Source organism: Rattus norvegicus, chromosome 8 (genome assembly GCF_036323735.1).
Source record: "Rattus norvegicus strain BN/NHsdMcwi chromosome 8, GRCr8, whole genome shotgun sequence".
NCBI classification, from domain to species: Eukaryota; Metazoa; Chordata; class Mammalia; order Rodentia; family Muridae; genus Rattus; species Rattus norvegicus.
The window spans coordinates 42,939,907-42,961,744 of NC_086026.1; the positions used below are offsets into that span (position 1 = coordinate 42,939,907).

General features: G+C 41.4%; 1 long non-coding RNA gene across 1 annotated transcript; it reads right to left on the minus strand.

Annotated features, from left to right (window-relative positions):
- Positions 1-13,085: 13,085 nt before the first annotated feature.
- Positions 13,086-19,153, minus strand: LOC134480015 (uncharacterized). Its single transcript, XR_010054123.1, has 2 exons — positions 18,359-19,153; positions 13,086-18,312 (listed from the first exon to the last, which is right to left on the minus strand). It is a non-coding gene; the product is annotated as an uncharacterized LOC134480015 (long non-coding RNA).
- Positions 19,154-21,838: the final 2,685 nt, after the last annotated feature.

Consider the following 21,838-nt stretch of genomic DNA (forward strand, 5'->3'; position numbering starts at 1 on the left):
ACAATTATTGTGTCCTTGATCTGCGTAAATATTTCCCACTTGCCCCCTCTCTCTGTTACCCCTGTTATGGTGTAAATTCAGCCTTGGAAAAAAATAAAATTGGTGCCTTGATCAGACTCTTTTCTTGGCATTCTTTTTCGAGTCTCTTGTCCCCCATTTCTCCCAGCACCCTTGTTGACAAATGGTGCCCAGCATGTGGCTATTTGGAGGTCTCCTGGAGGAGAACGTCATCCCCCATGAATAGACAGGCCTGTCTTCCTTCTTTATCGGAGCCTTTTCTCCTCCTCGGAGCCTTTGCTCCCGCGCTTCTGGCAACCATGGAGCACCTGACATTGGTTTAGAGGCTTGGTGTGTTTCTCCCGGGACAATGCAGATCTCAGTGGTGATTGATGGGACAAGCATTTTACAGTCACCTTTTGTGACAGGATTCAGGGAGTCACTCAGGATGCGAGGAATAGGGTTAAGAAAAAAATTTAAAGTAATTCTTATATTTTGTAGGAAATATTTGTCCATAGTTCCCCCAGGAATAAACAATTTATACAAAAGACAGTGCAGAGTTAGTGATTATTTTCTTGGGCCAGCTAACCCTGCTGCTGAAGTCTGCCCTCTTTAATGAATAAAAGTTGTGTGGTTTTTGGGTTCAAGGTTGCCTCTCCCTGTGTGGATGAGCAACTCCACATACGTGGTTTAAAAACCTTATACCCTCATGCTATTGCAGCTTTGTCAATCAGTGCTCTTTGAGGGGCACTCTGAGGTCAGGCCACTATGGGGTCTTGCAACATTTTGGTGCATCATCTGAGAACTATGTATACCCAGACCACAATTGACAAAGAGATCAGAGGTAAGATCCAGCAAATCTGTGTTTTGTGTTCTGTGTTACTTTCTCTTTTGTCTCTGTGTTATGTTGTCTCATCTTTGTTTCATGTTGTCTTGTGTTGTCCACCTCTGCTGTCTGAAGGGTTTGAGTCCATTCAGAGGGGGCTTCAAGTCCCTCCTGGAGAGGGGTTACACTCCCCTTGGTGGTTGCTATGGGTCCCTTTGAAGGGCTTACAGCAGTGAGAGGCAGACATGCTAGTTGTCACAGGCCACAGGCCCTGGAGGATGTTCTAGGAGAGAAAGGAATCTAGAGGGCACTCTAGAATCCCATTGGGAAGTGTGATCAGACAGTCCACCTCATGCCAGAAGCAGCTAAGGTTAAGCTGCAATTTTGGCCACATACTGAAAGGTATCAGAGATGTGTTAGGTTGCCTTGTTTTTGTCGTGTTTGTGTAGTTTGTTTTCTGTGGTATTGTCATGTCTTTTTGGCTTTTGTTTCATTTTTGGACTTGGACTGACGACTGTGTTTGAAATCATTGACTGACAACTGTGTTTGAAATCATGGAACTGCCTATTTTGTTTGTCAAAGAGTTTTACTTGGTCCTCTTGGTGCTTAACTTGGGAATGATTTGCTTGAGAGAAATTGTTTTCTGCCAGGGAGTTTTGTCTTGCTCTCTTGAGCCTCCTCCCCAAGGAGAGATGCCCTTCCCTTTGTTCTCCTTGTCCAGTCTAGCTGCTGTTAACAGTTCATCACACATGTGTATGAAGGATTCCAGGTTACCGAGTAATCCTGTCTGAAGCAGGTATTAACAAAAACCTGAAAGCTTGGCCTTGAATCCTGAAGAAAGGATCTCCCTGTTGCTTAGACATTCACAGCTTCTAAGGAAGGAACAGCACAGAGTGAGGAAGTGAGGGGCTAAGGGTGGCAGGCGAGCGGGCCTGCTAGCAAGCAAGCTGCAGGCTGCACGCGGGCAGCAGCGCAGCTCAGGCCAAGTCAGCGTAGGAGGAAGTTCAAGGTGATGAAACCGGCTGGGGCTGATGCCTTGACAGCAAAAAGATATTGGTGAGTTAATGATTATTGTAAAGACTATTATGAGACTTTTGGCCATGAAAAACATTCCAGTCACTGCCTTCAGTGGCCAGACCTTCAACACTTGCTCACAGAAGAGGGTTCATTAAGAGAAGTTCTTTTAGGGAGCCTGCCTTATCTGCTGCCTATTCCAAGAGAGAAGTTGATATCTAGCATTAAGTCACCTTCCCTGTTAGTCATAATTGACATAGAGAGTGACTCTGATCCTATCCCCACAGCAATCAGTCCTGGACCTGTGGTCAAAATGCCCCAGGTTAGAGGGCAGAGGAGCCCCTAAAGTAGTTTCAGGAAGAGTCTGCAGCAGACTGAGAGGAACATTGTTTTGCCAGACAGAATTTGGAACAGGCTTTTGTTGTGTTTTCTCTTAGATGATAACAGGAGAAAGTCTTGGCACTTGCTCTTCTGCTTACTCCAACTAGAGGCTGTGGCCAAGGTCAGGATAAGTGTTTTCTTTTCCATGGGCCTTTAACCCTGTGAAACAGCTTGGTGAAGGGCTACTACTGAAGTCCTGGAATTCAGAGGCACGCGGAGGGCTGTAGTTCCATTAAAGGTCAGTATTCTAGTGTTACCAATCTCTTTATTGGATAAAAGAGGTAGGAAGCCCCACTCAACTCTGGACATCTGCCTCAGGAACAGCAGCAGAAAGAGTCCTTATAGAGAGTTATCTCTGACTATAGCTTACTCTCTGATACCCGAGGCTTTAGTCAGATCACATCCCCCTGGGTGAGCCCCCTTTTAATACTCAAATGCTACTTTCTCCTGGTCTTTTGGCTGAAGGTCGCAAGGCATGTCTGACAGCCTGAAAGAAACTTCCCCCCTAAAGCAGATGAGCCATACAATTCTTTTGTCAGTCGTTTGGCATCTAGCATTCAGGTCCTAACCATCTCTCCATCCTTTTATTATTAGTTCTTACTGGAAGCCTAGTGTCCTTTGGAGGCTGGGTCTCTTGAGAGGCAGAGCCACTGAGCTGACACTGAAGGCAGGTACTCCTTAAAGGAGAATCTAAATTCAGAGAGACAGCCGGTAACAGACTCCAACTGCCCCTCTGCTTGCCTTTCTGTTTCACAGTCACAAAGCTTGCAGTCATTTTTGCACTGACCTTTTCATCCCAAGAAAGCTTCCTTGTTTAGCTGTGTGACTGAATGCTATTTATCACCTGATCTGGTTGATCCAGCAGAACAACCCCCTAGCTTTCTCACCTGGCCCCTTTCTTCTGCTCTTAAGAATTTTGTCACCTAATATACTGCATTGTTTGACTTGTAATACTTTCCATCCTACTAATATTCATGTCCCAGATTCCTGTTGTGAAGGTTCTAATTCTAAAACAAGGGGATGGTGAATCTCGCTAAATACCTAATTTACCTCTGTGGGTTGAAACCAGGATTGGATACATGGATATAATTGGTGTCTTAGAATGTTTCAATCAAGTGCTGATACAGGGATTATATTTACCACAAAACTGTTAAAAGAGCCTGTGCATTCCTACTCATTGGCTTCTGGGCACTCACCCCAAGAAGGAGCAATGGAGGTGCTCAACACAGTGCAGGATGCACATGACTTCATCTACTGCCTGCAATCTACTGAGAGGAGCTGCTTGCTCAGAGAATTGCACTGCTTTGTGTCCATTGCCATCGCACAAGAAGAATTGAAAGCTCTACCACCCACTTCACGACAGCTGAAATATGTATACTTCTACAATGTGATACCTTTCTCAGGGTTTGGCTTTTTGGATAACAAAATTATGATTGTTGCAAGAACCCAAATTGAATTGTCTATTCGAATTATTTTGAGAATTTCAACAATGTCATTGAACATGTTATTTTTCCTTCTATGTATCAACATATTATTTAATTTTCAGTTATTGATACTGTACTGTCCTGAATTGGGGTTTGCTTATTTCTGACATAAAATGCATGAGATAACTATTAATGTCTTTTTGTTCCTGATGGTTATAATTCAATGCTGAGGTTTCTCCAAATTATTTAAGGTGTTTGATATCAGTTAAAATTGTAATTCCCTGCCTGGTGACATCCCTTCTGTGATATTTCACAGTAAACATTTACAATCATACAAATTCATTGAATTTTTAAACTTCCACATCTATCAAAAATGGAGCAGTGTTTTAAGTATATCTGAGTATTTTAATTTTGACCCACACTGTTTTTAATTGTCAGAGGTTAATCAGAAAGAACAATTGTCTGTTGCCCTTTTACATAAACCGTACAAGCTAACAAATGTACTTCCTTCTGATTGGCTATTTACCTTTAATTTCCTAACTTTGAGCAATCACAGTGAATTCTGGTTTGTGAGAGAAAGGCAGTGCTTGTATACTTCCAGTGTCTTAGAAAATGGTTAAAGAGAGCATGAAAAAAGTCAAAGAAGGCTTGGAAAAGAGAAAATGAAGAAGAGGAAAAGCTGAGAGCTGATATCAAAATTGGTTCTCCACCTCCCCTTGGTTTTCCACCCTGGTTCCCTCTCTGTTGAACCCCTTAGTAGGACTTCTGTTAGTTATATCTTTTGGCACTTGGGCATTTAATCGTTTAACCATCTTTGTTAAACAACAGGTAGATAATATGGCAGCAAAACCTATTCAGGTATATCATCATAGGCTAGGTATGGAGGATGCCTTCGATGATGGCCAAGCTCACCTACACATCTTCTCCCAGCCCAGGCAAGGACAATTTTGTCCTTCAGCCAAATGAGGCCAACAAACTTTTCTGCCTGCTGTCCTGATGCCTTTGCTGAAACATCAACACATCATCACCCCTGTGTGCTGGGCTGAACAGTCAATAACAGGTAAGAGAGTGAGATATTCATGAATAAAGGGCCTAAGACAGGAGGGCCACCATTAGCTGCTGCCTTATCCCATAATAGACCCTGGCCACAAGATTCTCTTGGCCATGTAACAAATATCACTCCAACCTAAGACAGACGCTGTGCCCGCAGGGCTCACGGCAGGACAGCACAGCCATTTGGCCACCATTTCATTTGACTATAAGGAAGGGGGAGATGTTGGGATTATTTGGTTCTCTGGAGTCTAACTTTTTGAGTTCTTTGTATATTTTGGATATTAGCCCTCTATCAGTTATGGGATTGGTAAAGATCTTTCCCAATCTGTTAGTTGCTGTTATGTCAAAATGAAAGTGTCTTTTGCCTTACACAAACTTTGCAGTTTTCTGAGGTTCCATTTGTCTTTCTTGATCTTACAGAATATGCCATTGGTGTTTTGTTCAGGAAATTTTCCCCAGTGTCCATGTGTTAGAGACACTTCCCCACTCTTTCTTCTATTAGTTTTACTGTACCTGGTTTGATGTGGAAGTCTTTATCCACTTGCACTGAAGCTTTCTACATGGTGATAAGAATGGAGTGATTTGCATTCTTCTACATGCAGACTTCCAGTTGAACCAGCAGCATGTTTTGAAAATGCTATCTTTCTTCAATGGGATGGTTTTATCTCCCATTGGTCATATACCAAGTGACCGTAGGTATGGGAGTTCATTTCGGGGTCTTCAATTCTGTTCCACTGACCTATCTGCTGGTCTCTGTACCAATAACTTAAAGTTTTTATAACTATTGCTCCATAATACTGCTTGAAGTTATGGATGGTGTTTCCCCAGAAGTTCTTTCATTGTTGAGTATAGTTTTCACTATCCTGGGTTTTTGTTATTCCAAATAAATTTGAAAATTACTCTTTCTATCTCTATAAAGAACTGAGTAGGAATTTTGATGGGAATTGCATTGAATATGTATATTGCTTTAGGCAAAATGGTCATTTTTACTATATTAATCCTGCCAAATCCTGAGCAAAACAATCTTGCAATTCCACTACACACCGGTCAGAATGGCTAAGAGTAAAAGCTCAAGTGACAACAGATGATGACGAGGATGTGGATAAAGAGTAACACTCCTCAATTGTTGGTGTATACCACTCTGTAAATCAGTCTGGAAGTTCCTCAGAATACTAAACATTGCACTACCCCTACCTCGGGATCCAGCTGTACCTCTCCTGGGCATATAACCAAGAGATACTCCAAAAACAAACAAACAAACAAACAAACAAACAAAAACCAAAGACACATGCTCCACTATGTTCATAGCAGCCTTATTTATAATAACCAGAAGCTGGAAAGAACCCAGATGCCCTTCAACAGAAGAATGCATTAAAAAAAGTGGTACATCTACAAAATGGAGTACTATTCAGCTATCAAAAACAATGACTTTTTGAAATTCATAGGCAAATGGAATGAACTAGAAAATATCATCCTGAGGTAACCCAATCACAGAAAAGCACACTTGGTATGCACTCATTGATAAGGTGATAGTAGTCCAAAGCTAGAATTACCCAAGATGAAATCCACAGACCACAGGAAGCTCAAGAAGAAAGATGACCAAAATGTGGATGCTCCCACTCCTTCTTGACAAGAAAGAAGGATTGAAAGAGTTGAAGGGCCTTGCAACCCCATAAGAACAACAATGCCAACCAACCAGAGCTTATAGAAACTAAACTGTTGTGAGTGATGCCCTTGAAATCCTCCATTATTGATGTTATTATGGTTAGAGTTAAGTATGACTAGGTCCATGGAAAATCCACAGCCAGCTGCAGAAGACTAATACAAATCTGGTGGTCAGGATGAATAATGATATGATAAAGTTCTGACCTTGCTAAGAAATACATCTGATGTCAAGATACCCAATGTGATGACCTTTCTGAAAAACCAACATCCTGTTGACATCAGCTGACCACAAGAATACTGTGTCTTTGGCCTGCATAAATGTTTCCCACTTGCCCCCTCTCTCTTACCCATGTTATGGTATAAATTCAGGCTTGGGAAAAAATAAAATTGTGGCCTTGATCAGACTCTTGTCTTGGCATCTTTCTTTGTGTCTCTTGTCCCCCATCCTCTTCTAGGTATCCTCAGCACCCTCGTTGACACTAAACCACTACCAAGAGACTATACACGGACTGACCCAGAGCTCCAACTGTATATGTAGCAGAGAATAGCCTTGTTGGGGAACCGATGGAAGGAGAAGACCTTGGTCATGCCAAGGTTGGACCCCCAGTGCAGAGCAATGTCAGGAGGGGGGTGGTAAGGGAGGTAGATGTGGGAAATACCAGTCTAGGGGAGAGGGTGGTGATGCAGGCTTACGGACAGGAAACTGGGAAAGGGAATACTATTTGAAATGTAAGTAAAGAAATATATCTAATAAAAAAAAGAATGAAAAAGGAAAAAGAAAATGCTATATTTCTTCCATGAGGTGGTTTTGGCTTCTTTGTCAAAGATTAAGGGACCAAAGTTGAGTATGTTCATTTCTGGGTTTTAAATTCTATTCCATTGGTCTACTTGCCTGTCTCTGTACCAATAGAAATTATTTTTTTTTTCTGTAATAGATATTGAGGTTAGGGATGATAATTCCCCCAGAAGTTCTTTTATTTTTAAGGATAGTTTTTTCTATCCTGAATTAATTTTTATACCAAATAAATTTGCAGATTGTTCTTTCTAACTCTATATGAATTGACTTGGAATTTTGATGGGCATTGCATTGAATCTGTATAGATAGCTCTTGGCGAGATGGCCATTTTTACAATATTAATACTGCTAACTTATAAACCTGGAAGATCTCTCCATCTTCTGAAATATTCTTCAATTTCTTTATTCAGAGAAATGAAATTCTTGTCATACAGATCTTTTACTTGCTTGGTTCACTTATGTTTTATTAGTTGGGACTATTCTGAAGGGTATCATTTCCCTAATTTCTCTCTCAGCCTGTTTATCCTTTGAGTAGATGAAGTTTACTGATTTTCTTTAGTTAATTTTATATCCAGCCACTTTGCTGAAGTTGTTTATCAGGCTTAGTAGATCTCTGGTGGAACTTTTGGAGTCATTTAAATATACTATCATATCATTGGCAAATATTGAAATTTTGTCTTTTTTTTTTTCCTCTCCAACTTGTATCATTTGACCTCCTTTTGTTTTCTGATTGCTATGGCTAGAACTTTGAGTACTATGTTGAATAAGAGGCAAGACAGTGGACAGCCTTGACTAGACCCTGATTTTAGTAAGATTGTTTCAAATTTCTCTCCATTTAGTTTGATGTTGGCTACTGGTTTGATGAACATTTCATTTATTATGTTTAGGTGTGGGATTTGAGTTCCTGATCTTTCCAAGCCCTTAACATGAAGGAGTGTCAAATTTTGTCAAATTCATTCTCAGCATCTAATGAGAAGATCATGTGTTTTTTTTCCTTTGAATTTGTTTACATAGTGGATTACATTGATGGATTTCCATCTATTGAACCATTCCTGCTTCCCTGGGATTTATCATGGTGGATGATCATTTTGATGAATTCTGAATTTCAGTTTGTAAGAATTTTATTAAATATTTGTGCATAGATATTCATAAGCAAAACTGGTCTGAAATTCTTTATCTTTGTTGGGTCTTTGTGTGGTTTAGGTATATGCTATAATTTCTGCTTCATAATAGGAATTGGGGAATGTTCCTTTTTTTTCTATTTTGTGGAATAGTTTGGACAGTATTGATATTAGGCCTTCTATGAAGGTCTGGTAGAATTCTTCAGTAAACACATCTGGTCATGTGACTTTTTGTTATTCTTGTTGGGAGACTTTTAATAACTGCTTCTACTTCTTTAGGAGTTATGGGACAGTTTAGATGTTTTATCTGATCCTGATTTGACTTTGGTACCTGGTAACTGCTCCAAATAAAAGGGCAACTGCATTCATAAAAGAAACCTTACTAAAGCTCAAAGCACACATTACACCTCACACAATAATAGTAGGAGATTTCAACACTCACTCTTATCAATGGACAAATCATGAAATCAGAAAATAAACAGAGACATAGAGAATCTAACAGAAGTTATGAATCAAATGGACTTAACAGACACGTATAGAACATTCTTTATAAGGCAAAAGGGCCTGCCTTCTTCTCTGCACCTCATGGTACTTTCTCCAAAATTGACCATATAATCAGCCACAAAACAGGCCTCAACAATTACAAGAAGATAGAAATAATTCCATGCATCCTATCAGATCACCACAGACTAAGGTTAGTCTTCAATAGCAACAGAAACAACAGTAAGCCCACAAATCCATAGAAGTTGAACAATGCACTACTCAATGATAAGTTGGTCAAAGAAGAAATAAAGAAAGAAATTAAAGATTTCTTAGAATTTAATGAAAATGAAGGCAAAAATTTCCAAAATTATGGGACACAATGAAAGCAGTGCTAAGAGGCAAAATCATAGCTCTGAGTGCCTGCAAAAGGAAACAGGAGAGAGCATATATCAGCAGCTTGACAGCAAACCTAAAAGCTCTAGAACAAAGGAAGTAAATACACCTAAGAGGAGTTGAAGGCAGAAAATAATCAGTATCAGAGATGAAAACAACCGTGTAGAACAAAAAAGACTATTCAAGAATCAAAAAACTAGGCACTGGTTCTTTGAGAAAAGCAATTAGATAAACCCTTAGACTAACCAGAAGGCACAGAGAATGTATTAAACTTAACAAAATGAGAAATGAGAATGGAGAGATAACAACAGAATACGAGGAAACTAAAAACCTAATCAGATCTTATTACAGAAGCCTATATTCAACAAAACTGGAAAATATGGAGGAAATATACAATTTTCTAGAAAAATAAAAGGTATCAAAATTAAATCAGGAACATATAAACCATCTAAACAACCCCATAACTGCTAAAAAAAGAAGCATTTATTAATCTCCAAACCAGAAGGAGACCAGTTCCAGATAGGTTTAGCCCAGAATTCTATCAGACCTTCATAGAAGACCTCATAACAATATTGTCCAAACTATTCCACAAAATAGAAACCGACAGAGCACTACTAAATTCCTTCGATGAAGCCACAATTACACTTATACCTAAACCCCACAAAGCCCCAATAAAGAAAGAGAACTTCAGACCTATTTCATTTATGATTATTGACCCAAAAATACTCAATAAATTATCAAAAACTAAATACCAGAACACATCAAAACAATTATCCACCATGATCAAGTAGACTTCATCTCAGGGATGTGGCAGTAGTTCAATATACATAAATCCATCAATGGTAATGAAACTTATTTGATCATGGTAGATGACGGTTTTGATGTATTCTTTATTTTGTTTGCAAATATTTTATTGATTTTCTTTAATATTCATAAGAAAAATTCTTTGCTGGGTCTTTGTGTGGTTATGGTACCAATGTGATTGTTCCCTCAAAGAATGAATTCAGCAAAGCTTCTTCTGTTTCTATTCTATGCAATGCTTTGAGGAGTATTAGCAGTATCTCTTCTTTGAAAGACTGGTAGAACTCTGTGCTAGAAATATCCTTTGGCCCTTTTTTGTTTTGGGAATCTTTTAATGCCTGATGCTATTTCCTTCTCAATTAACAGACTATTTAGTATTTCTTATCATGATTTAAACTTGGTAAGTAATATATAACTAGAAAAATGTTCCTTTCATTTAGATTTTCCAGTATTGTGAAGTATGGGCACTTGAAGCAAGACCTATTTATTCTTGAATTACCTCTCTGTCTGTTATATCTCTCCTTTCATTTGATTTTGGTGATTTGGGTACTGTCTCTCTGTGATGTACTTTGTTTGGTTAAGGATTTGTCTTCTTGATTTTTCCCAAAAAGGCAGCTCTTGGTTTCTTTGATTCTTTGAGTGATTTCCTCTGTTTCTAATTTATTGATTTCATCTATGTGCTTAATTATTTTCTGTGACATACTCCTTTTGAGTATGTTTGCTTCATTTTGTTCTAAAGTTTTCAGGTGTAAATTTAAATTGCTAGTGTGGGAATTCTCCAATTCTCCTATAAGGGCACTTAGTACTATGTTCATTTCTTGTAGCACTGCTTTCATATTTTTCCATGGTTTGGGTACGTTGTGCCTTCATTTTCATTGAGTTCTAGAAAGTCTTTCATTTCTTCTTTATTTTTTCCATGATTCTGTGATCACTGAGTAGAGTGTTATTTCATTTTCAAGAGACTGTGAGCTTTCTGTTGTTTCTGTTGTTGAAGTCTAGCTTTAATTCATGGCAATCTGATAAGATGAAAAAAATAATTCAATTCTCTTGTATCTATGGAGGCTTGGTTTGTCACCTACTATATGTTCAATTCTTGAAAAGGTTCTGTGAGGTGCTGAGAATAATGAATATTTTCTGTTTAAGCAAAATGTTCTCTAGATATCTTTTAGGTGCATTTGATTCATTATGTTGGTCAATTTCATTACTTCTCTGTTTATTTTATGTCTTTATGACCTGTTAAGTGGTGATATTTGAGTGTTGAAATCTCCCACTATTAATGTGTTGTTCAATGTGCAATGTAAACTTCAATAATATTTCTTTTATGAATGTAGTTGCTCCTTCATTTGGATCATAGGTATTCAGAATTGAGATGTCATCTTGGTGGATTTTTTTTTGATGAGTATGAAATGTCACTCACCATCTCTTTTGATTGTGACTCTATTTTTCTAGATCTTAGAATGGCTACTTCTGCTGTTTCTTGGGTCTATTTACTTGGGCAACTTTTTCCAGCCCTTTACTCTGAAGTAATTTCTATCTTTATTTCTGAGTAGTATTTCATATATGCCACAAAATGATGGATGTTGTTTTCACATCCATTCTGTCAGCCTGTGTTTTTTAATTAGGGAATTAAGTCAAAGGTGTTGAAATATATTAATAACCAATGATTGTTAATTACAGTCCATTTGATGTTTATGTTGGTGGTGTGTGCCTGCTGTGCATGTGCACGTGCATGCATGCATGTGTATATACGTTCCTTCTTTTGTTTTTCCTGGTGTGAAATTATTTTTTATTGTGTTTTCACTGTTGTAATTAACCTCCTTGAATTGTAGTTTTATCTACACTTTTCTGTAGGAATGTATTGGTGGATAGACACTGTTTAAATTTGTTTTTTTTTCCTTGGAATACATTGTTTTCTTCACTTATGGTCATTTAGGGTTTTTGATGGGTATAGTAGTCAAGGTTAGCATCTATGGTCTCTTAAAGACTGTATGACATCTGTCCAAGCACGTCTAGCTTTCATATTTTGTTTTGAGAAGTCTGATGCAATTCTGATAATTCTGACTTTGTATGTCACTTTGCCCTTTTCACTTTCAGCTTTTAATTTTTCTTTGTTCTGTAGATTGTGTGTTGCTACTCTTCCCAACTCTATTAAGTTCATCTAGAAAACAGAAAACCAAGATATTATAATTAAGAGTTACATGCCTAGATTGGTCAGATCTAGTACTATACTAACTTATTCCGATGTATAAGAAATCTTGCTACTTGAAGTTTCTCCCAGGTACATGATTCTGGTCCTTTGAGGGTTCTCTATCCTCTTTCTACCCTTCACTATCTTTTCTCTTCTTTCCTGTGCCCCACTACCAAGCCTTGAGTTCCATATTCTCCTCCAGTACCCAATCACCAGCTCTAGCTTTTAATTGACCAATTACCTTACATTACCTGAGTATGTATTTGTGTGCTCAACAGGGTAACCAATCTCGAGGAACCAGTATTAAGATCAGAATACAATCAGCATCTGGACAAACCACTATATTTTCCACTTTTTGCCCAATTAGAATGGCTTTTTTCTTAGAATAACAAATAGTTCATAGTAGAAAACTATTTTAAAACAATCATGAGAATTATTAAACGTAAATTATACTTGTAATATTTAGTCCAATATACTTGGCAATTTAGGTAAAATATTTTATCATCTATCCTAACTCAAAGAGCTTACAATTCTATACCGCAATTTAATTTGTATTTAAACTATCCTTTTAAATGTAGAAGAGCTTCAATGCAAAACAACTTAAATTCAATTTGAAACTATAGCTAGTATTCAACTCTATCAAAACTTGACAAGAAATTAAATATTACCTGAATATGCAGGAAGCACAATGACACAGCTTCCAAAACTTGAAAATTGGCAGAGACACATGAATGCCTGAATAGTCCACAATATTTCTTAAAATTTTGAAGCATCTATCTTCAGCTATCTTGCCTAAACATCTGTAAGACCTTAAGAGAATCTGGTATTATGAAAGACTAGCTGACTCTGTCTTGGTTGAGCTTAGTGAAAAGCTCTCAGGGAGAACTTTCCCTCGGGATGGAGACCCTCTAACTCTAAAGACCAGACCGAGACACCACAGGATGTAATCAGCAAGAGGATTTGGTTTATTGTCGGGATACACAGGCACAGGCACCTGCGGGCGCTTCAGTCACTCGGGGGACTGGCGCGCCCCACGGAACCAAGGATGGGCTTTTATAGGATTTTGGGGAGCAGAAGCAAGCATACAGAAGCAGATGCATGGTTACAGGGATATAATTGGTGGATTCTAATATGGCAAGGGTTTAGCCCGGGGGCAAGTTTCCTAGCTACCTTCCTGAAACATAACGGCTGACTCGGCCCCCCAAGGGTTCAGCCCGGGGGCAAGTTTCTTAGCTACCTTCTTGGAACATAACGGCTGACTCGGCCCCCCACCAGGGTGTGGGACCTCTCTCGGGGCTTTTCTCATTGTCAGGTGCTCAACGGCAGTCCTCCTGTTGCCAGGCCTTCAACCAAACACATCTTGTTTGGCAGCCGCTGTGTACTCAGTGTTCTAACCTTTCTCTGAACCAGTCATCTTAAATATAGCCTTGTAAAATGGCGTTACTGCTGTTAAGCTGGGGTCTTTTATTTTCTCATTTTTTTTTTTGTTAACTTTGAGTGAAATCTTTCACTCGACTTGGTCAAGAAATTTTTGTCTGGTGGGGGCTTATTTCCCCACTGACTCTAGGCCACAAAAGGGCTAGGAGAAGCCACGTAGGAGTTTTAACTTTAAGGGGTTTGGAGTGTGCTGAACTCTCCATGTCTGGGGTGTAGTGTTGTGATTAGTCAATTCCTCAGACTGGACTGCCTTGACGTGTGGTGCGTGGATCTAAGCCGAGACTCCGTCTACCTTTAGGGTGGTCGGGGTAGTCAGGAGGACGGTGTAGGGTCCTTTCCACCGTGGCTCGAGATTCTTGGTCTGGTGTCTGTGTACCCACACGGTGTCTCCAATCTGGAACGGGTGTGGCACCACCGGATGTTCAAGCTTGTCCTGGTAAGCAGCGGCCAAAGGTCTCTAGACGTCTCTCTGCACAATCTGTAGGGCCTGTAAATGGGCCCTCAGAGAAGGGCTGTCAGCAAAATCAGCAATGTTTGAATCAAAGAAATGGACAAATGGGGGTGGTGTTCTATATATTATTTTAAAAGGAGTTAGACCATGGGGGCCCGGGGTATTCCGGGCCCGATATAGAACTAGGGGAAGGAGGGCCACTCAATCCTTTGAGCCAGTTGTAAGCGTAAGTTTGGATAAAGTCTCCTTAATTGTTCTATTTATGTGTTCTACCTGACCTGAACTCTGGGGTCTATAGGCACAATGTAATTTCCAATCAATCCCCAGCAATTTGGCCACCAACTGACTTACTTGGGAGACGAAAGCGGGCCCGTTGTCCGACCCCAACGCTTGAGGCATGCCATACCTGGGAAAGATTTCCTCGAGGAGCTTCTTGGTGACCATTTTTGTAGTCTCGTGCTTTGTGGGGAAGGCTTCGACCCATCCTGAGAAGGTGTCTACAAACACTAGGAGATACTTGTATCCATATATACCTGGTTTAATTTTAGTAAAACCAATTTCTCAATGGATGTCGGGACGGTGTCTCCTAGGATGAACTCCTTGTCTAATCATGGTCTTTCTTGGGTTAACCTGAGCGCACGCTTTGTAACTCTCAGTCACCTTTTGTATCGCTTTGTCCCGATTTAAAAAACACAGATTTATCTCTTCTCGATCTAGTCATCTTTTTAAACCCCAAATGGGTTAATTTATGTAAAAAGGAGATCAATTTAAAAGTCATTTTTATTGGCATAACTGTCTTTCCTTTGTAGACCCACTGTTTTAGTTGAGGGTGGTAGATGGCCCCCATTTTTTTTAGGAGCTCTATGTCCTCATGGGCATAAACCCAACTGGTTTGTCCCATTGGTGGGGGCGTGGGTTGGTCTGGGCTATTTAAGGGCAAGATTTATTTGTTCATGGCCGCTTCTCGAGCCGTGGCATTGGCCAGCCGGTTTCTTCGTGTCTCTGGGTTGTGCCCTTTCTGGTGTCCTGGACAATGTATAATACTCAGTCTTTTGGGCAAGAATAGGGCTTCTAAGAGGGCCAGAATTTTAGCCTTATTTTTAATATCTTTATCTTTAGATGTGAGCAGCCCCCGCCTCCGGTAGATCTCCCCGTGGATGTGTACCGTGGCAAAGGCATAACGGCTGTCTGTATATATATTTAGCCTCTTACCTTTTGTCATCTTGAGCGCCTGAGTCAAGGCGATGAGTTCAGCCCGTTGTGCGGAGGTACCAGCAGGCAGGGCTTTCGCCCAAATCACTTTGTCCTCCGTAGTGACCGCAGCTCCAGCCTTTCGCTCTCCCTCTGCCAAGAAGCTGTTGTCATCCGTGTACCATGTGTGGTCAGCATTCTGAAGAGGCTGGTCCGATAGGTCCAGCCTGGTTCCATGTACTTCTGCGAGGATTTGTAGTCAGTCATGTTGTTCTGCCTCCTCTGGTAGAGGAAGCAAGGTGGCAGGATTGAGGGCGACTACGGGCCCAAACTGAACCCGTTCTGCATCCAGTAACAAGGCTTGGTGCGAGAATTAGAGAGCCAGCGGTCTGGGGGCTGCTTTATCAAGGCCTCCACTGCGTGGGGTGCTAGGATGGTGAGTGGCTGTCCCAAAGTCAATTTTCCAGCATCCTTGATCAGGACAGCAATAGCAGCCACCATCCTTAGGCACGGTGGCCAGCCGGAGGCCACAGGGTCCAATTTCTTAGACAGGTAGGCCACAGGGCGTTTTCAGAGTCCCAACCTTTGTGTTAGGACCCCTTTAGCATACCCCTGTTTCTCATCGATGAACAGTTACTGAGCAAATTGTAAGGGTTTGGAACAGTCGGATGAATATCTTCTATCCTCTTGTTGACCTTTCTCAAGTCTTGTATTGGCCTATAAGCTCCAGTGCCAGGTTTCTTAACAGGCAGAAGAGGCGTATTCCAAGGCGACCGGCAGGGGACTAGGATGCCTTGATCCAGAAGCCTCGTAATGTGAGGCCTTATACCTTGATAAGCTTCATGGGACAGGGGGTATTGTTTTATGGAGACTGGAGTTGTAATTAAGGGGGGCTGTTGGAGCGCCAACCCCATCCCACCAGTCTCTGTCCAAGCCAGTGTCCTGTCCCAGTTCATAGGGTTAGAACTTGAAGGGGAGTTCCGTGGGGGCCAGTTATTTGGGCCCCTCCTTTCTCAAAATGAATTTGTGCTTTTAGTTTGGTGAGCAGGTCACGGCCCAGCAGAGGGTACGGGCAGTCCGGAACATGTAAGAAGGAATGGGTCACCTTACCAGTAGCCAGCTGAACCCGGCGGTCCGTAGTCCATCGGTATTGTTTCTCACCAGTAGCTCCTTCTACCCAGGCCGTCCGGTCGCTGAGTTGTCCTGAAGCTTGAGTGAGGACTGAATGTTGGGCTCCTGTGTCTATCAGGAAAGCAACCGGCTGCCCCCCAACTTTAAGCGTTACCCTGGGCTCAGGGGGGGCTCCTGGCCCTGACCTCCCTAATCTTTATCTAGAGCCAAGAGGGAGGTTCGTGGTCGAGGCTTTCGGGGTCCGCCAGGCTTCTTGGGGCACTCTCTGGCCCAGTGCCCTTTCTCTTTGTAATAGGCACATTGATCTTTATCCAGCTTTAGCCCCTTTCGAGCTCCCCCCTATCTCCCTTCCTTTCTTGGCCCTGAACTACGGCGGCCAAGATTCAACTCAATTTTCTCTCTTATTAAAAATCTTTTCAGCTTTTTTAAGTAAATCCTGTAATGTATAGCCCTGCAAATTTTCTAACCTCTGTAACTTAGTCCTGATATCTGGAGCAGCCTGCCAGATGAAGGACATAGAGACACTCGTCATTTGTCCTGGGTCATCTGGGTCATAGGGAGTGTACATACGGTAGGCCTCCTTAAGTCTCTCTAGAAAGGCGGAGGGAGTTTCCCCTGCTTCCTGTAATACCTGTTTTACCTGAGCCAAATTAGTAGGGCGTCGTATAGCCCCTCGGAGACCCGCTAGAAGCAACTGGCGATAAAGGCGTAGGTGTCCCTTACCTTCAGCTGTATTAAAATCCCAGTTTGGTCTCTTAAGTGGGAATGTAGCATCAATTTCCTCAGGCAGCTGGGTGGGACGCCCATCATCTCCCAGAACATGCTTTCTGGCCTCTAGGAACACTCTTTGTTTTTTTTTTTTCTGAGGTTAAGAGGGCCTGTAAGAGCTGTTGGCAGTCATCCCAAGTAGGCTGGTGGGTAAGTAAAACAGATTCTATTAGGTCGGTGAGTGCCACCGGATCTTTGGAGAAAGAAGGGTTGTGTTGTTTCCAATTGTAAATGTCAGCTGCTGAAAACGGCCAGTATTGGGTCTGGCCACCGGTTCCCTGTCTAAGTGGGAAAGCCTGGGAGGTTGAATCTGGCATCACCTCGCGCTTATTGTGCAATCTCCCTGCGACAGGGGAGAAACCCTTATCAGACTGTGGCCCGGCAACTGATCTGGCCGGCGGCTCTGCCTCCTCCGTTTTAGCCGGGCCTGTCAGAGAGAAGATCTATGAGAGGGGAGTTTGGGTCTGCCGGGAGGACAGGTTTCTTAGAAGGCTCTGATTTCACAAAGGTAGAGAGAGGAAGACGTGGCCGGCGGACCGGGCGGGGCCGAGGGGACAGGCTGGGGGTTGAGGGGAGGCCAATTCGGGTCCACGAAGGGTTCCGCCCAGGGGGAGGGTTTTAAGGCGAGACTCTCTCAAGTGATAATATAAGAAACCTGGTCAGGATGTCCGTGGACGACCCGATCTTTAACCTGTAAAATAATGATCTTATTAAATGTGCCATTCACTGGCCATCCCGCTCCGAAAGTGGGCCACTCGGATGTGCAGAGAGTCTGCCATTTTCCTTTTTTTTAACCTCGACGGACTGGTTGTGTGTCCGGTCGTGGATGTCTTTCTAATGATCAAGAGTGAGACTTAGGGGCGTTGTTAGGGACTGTCCCATGTTAGTTCTAAGGAAGATTAGAACACAGAGAAAACAAACAACACCAACAGTCAAACAAACAACAGACAGGCGTGCTGCACGGCTTTGGTACCAAACTGAAAGCAAAAAGTCAGATGGAGGTGGCAAAGGTCCGGGGCCCTCTGAAAGCCAAAAATACAGACAGAGGTGCCGTTAGTCCGGATCTTTCTCCTCTCCCAGATTGGGCCCCGAAAAGTCGGGCCCCTAACACCCTTGGAACGTCTTCCAGGGCTGCGGGGCAAGAAGTCCGAGCTCGTCAGCTCCTTCTTCGTCCCGCCCAAATTCCAAACAACCTGGCTGAGCGCTCACAGAACAGACCCGGCTGAGCGCTCACAGAACCTGGCTGAGCGCTCACAGAACAGACCTGGCTGAGCGCTCACAGAACAGACCTGGCTGAGCGCTCACAGAACAGACAGAATAAGGCAGAACGAGACAAAATCAGACAGACAGACAGACGCCGGCCGGCTTACCTCCCAGTGGGTGGTCGGTGGTCCCTGGGTGGAGGATCTCCTTTCCCGGCCAACGCACCAAATGAAAAGCTCTCAGGGAGAACTTTCCCTCGGGATGGAGACCCTCTAACTCCAAAGACCAGACCGAGACACCACAGGATGTAATCAGCAAGAGGATTTGGTTTATTGTCGGGATACACAGGCACAGGCACCTGCGGGCGCTTCAGTCACTCGGGGGACTGGCGCGCCCCACGGAACCAAGGATGGGCTTTTATAGGATTTTGGGGAGCAGAAGCAAGCATACAGAAGCAGATGCATGGTTACAGGGATATAATTGGTGGATTCTAATATGGCAAGGGTTTAGCCCGGGGGCAAGTTTCCTAGCTACCTTCCTGAAACATAACAGCTGACTCGGCCCCCCAAGGGTTCAGCCCGGGGGCAAGTTTCTTAGCTACCTTCTTGGAACATAACGGCTGACTCGGCCCCCCACCAGGGTGTGGGACCTCTCTCGGGGCTTTTCTCATTGTCAGGTGCTCAACGGCAGTCCTCCTGTTGCCAGGCCTTCAACCAAACACATCTTGTTTGGCAGCCGCTGTGTACTCAGTGTTCTAACCTTTCTCTGAACCAGTCATCTTAAATATAGCCTTGCAAAATGGCGTTACTGCTGCTAAGCTGGGGTCTTTCATTAGTAGTTGACGATCCTGCATCTGTTTACATTTTGGACAGCAATGAGTCTACAGATGAAATTAGGGCATTTCTTGCTTAGAGGCTAGTCTTCCACAATTAAAGCAACTCCACATGGAAGTATTGAAGCTAAATACCCTCTTTGAAGTGGAATAGGGGTACTGTCAGGAGCAGACATGTCTTGAAGTCAAAAGATCTTTTAATAATGAAACAACATTAAGTGTCATATTCTATGAATCTCTGATGGCTTGAAGACCATACATCTATGTATAACACAAGTGAACTGTTAAACATTAATTTTAAAAATTATTTTATTTATGAATTACCCTGAAAACATTATATTGTAATTAACTAAATTGGAATACAATATTACCATGAGTTTCACTATCTAATTATTAATTTGCATTACTTAATTATTCTAAACAGCTTTTAATTGAAGCTATTAAAAGGACTGGGTCTAAGTCTTGTATTTTTAAATGAGTTGCATAGGTGCAATGCCTATCAAAGTGTAACAAAATTAACTTTAAATTTTGTAGCAATATACAAAGATTTATATCAGTGAAAATCTTAAATCTGTATCAGTATCAAAATTTCTATATGAATATAATAAATATAACTTCAGTCCTGAATAAAAATATAAAGATTTCTACCAATGTAGGGTTATGAATATGAAATTCGTTAAGAGTACATTTAATAATCAATCCCCATTTATCTAATTTTTATATTACTCTGTCCCCTTTTTCCTTTCAACCCCTTCTCTTTATCTAGAAAAGAAAGAATGATAGAGAAAAGGTAAGGAAAGACAGATATCCCAGAGTCTAAGCTCTTTATTTAGTTTTCTTCCTGTTCAAAAATAAAATTATTTCTAAATTATCTTTCCAAATGACAACATATGTATAATTCATAAAGTAACCAGAGCCATCCACCCCAATTTATGGGGCTAGGATAATGATTTATGCTTGCTTCTTGCTGAAATGAGGTAAAAAATTCATTCTGGGGTCCCTAAAAAATAGGAAATATTGTTTTGTCAAAAGAAGTCTAGCTAGAATCATCTGATCTCCAGTCTCTATGTGCTGAGAAAGTTCATGACTTAGCCAAAGTCATGCCTGCAACAGTATGAAAGGAAGAATGGGTGAGCTAGCTTTTCTGAAAATGTCCTGGAAGCAAGTCTTTAGCGGAAAAAACTTTGATGTAGTTGAGGTAGACTTAACCAAGGAGCTGGAAAGCAGTGTTCCAGTATCTGAAAATTCCAAAGTGTAAATACTGTCAGGGCTGTTTTTCTCATCTTACATTGTGCAATATACAGTCTTACAATCAATGCATAACTATGTAAAAACATTGGTATGGAATGTGCAGGGTATACAGATCAATTAAAGAAGATCAATAAAAAGACATCTGCATTGCTTTAGAGGTAAGTTTGATCATATAATCAAACTACAAGATACATTTCCATTCATGCCATCTAAATTGATAGTGTGTAAGAGTAAGTCATGAGAATTAGTGTACCAAATAAGGTTGTCTCTGTGTATATATCTCTGTGTGTGTGTATATATATATACATATATATATATATACATATATATATATGTGTGTGTGTGTGTGTGTGTGTGTGTGTGTGTGTGTGTTGTGTGTGTGTGTGTGTGTATAATCTATTTCGGTCAGTCTCCTTCTTCTTGTCCATAGCCAGATATTCAAGGTGTCTTCCTCTGCCTTGTATGATTTTTATCAATTTGGAAAGAATCCATAAATTTTCTTTACCTGTGGAAATATAGCTATAGCCTGTTTCCCTACATGACACATTTTGTGTTTTCCACTCTGATGGTAGAATGTCCTTAAAATGGATGGAGCTAGAAAAATCTCATCCTGTGTGAGGTAGCTCAGACCCAAAAGGCATGAGATATACTCACTTATAAGTGGATATTAGCCAAAACATATAGAATATCTATGATACAACTCACAGAGCATATAAAGTTTAACAGAAAGAATGGCCCAAGTAAGAATACTTCAATTCCACTTAGAAGGTGGAAGAATAAAATCACAAGAGGCAGAAGGATGGTGGAGGAAGGGCAGGGTAAGGAAAAGGTGGGAGAGGCAGGATAAGATATGGGAGAAGACAAGAGAGAAGCCCAGAGGTCCAGGAAAATGAATATAAATATCCAGTTGTGGGTTGTGGGGGCAGCGGGGGTAACTTGTAGAAAGTCCCAAAGACCTGGGATGTAAGAGCCTCCCAGAATTCAATGGAGAGGACCTCAGCTGAATTGCTCAACTGTGAGTAGATGGAACTTGAAGAGAATTCCTCCAGTAGAGCAGAGCCCTAGTGGAGGTATAGAGCCATGTACATATATTCAAATTTTGATCCAAAATTGTTCCTGTATAATGGAAATGCAGGGTCAAAAATGGAGCAGAGTATGAAGAAAAAATGAACAGCTAAATTTGGGGTCCATCCGATGGGCAGGCACCAAACCCTGAAACAACTACTGATGCCATGTTGTGCTTGGAGACAGGAACCTATCATGACTGTCCTCTGAGAGGCTCTATCAGCAGCTGACTAAGACAGATGCAGATGCTAACACACAACTATTGGTCTGAGGTTGGGAACACTATGGAAAAATTAAGTGAAAGATTGAAGGGGATGGGGACCTCATAGGAAGAAAAACATTATCAACTAACCTGGACTCCTCAGAGC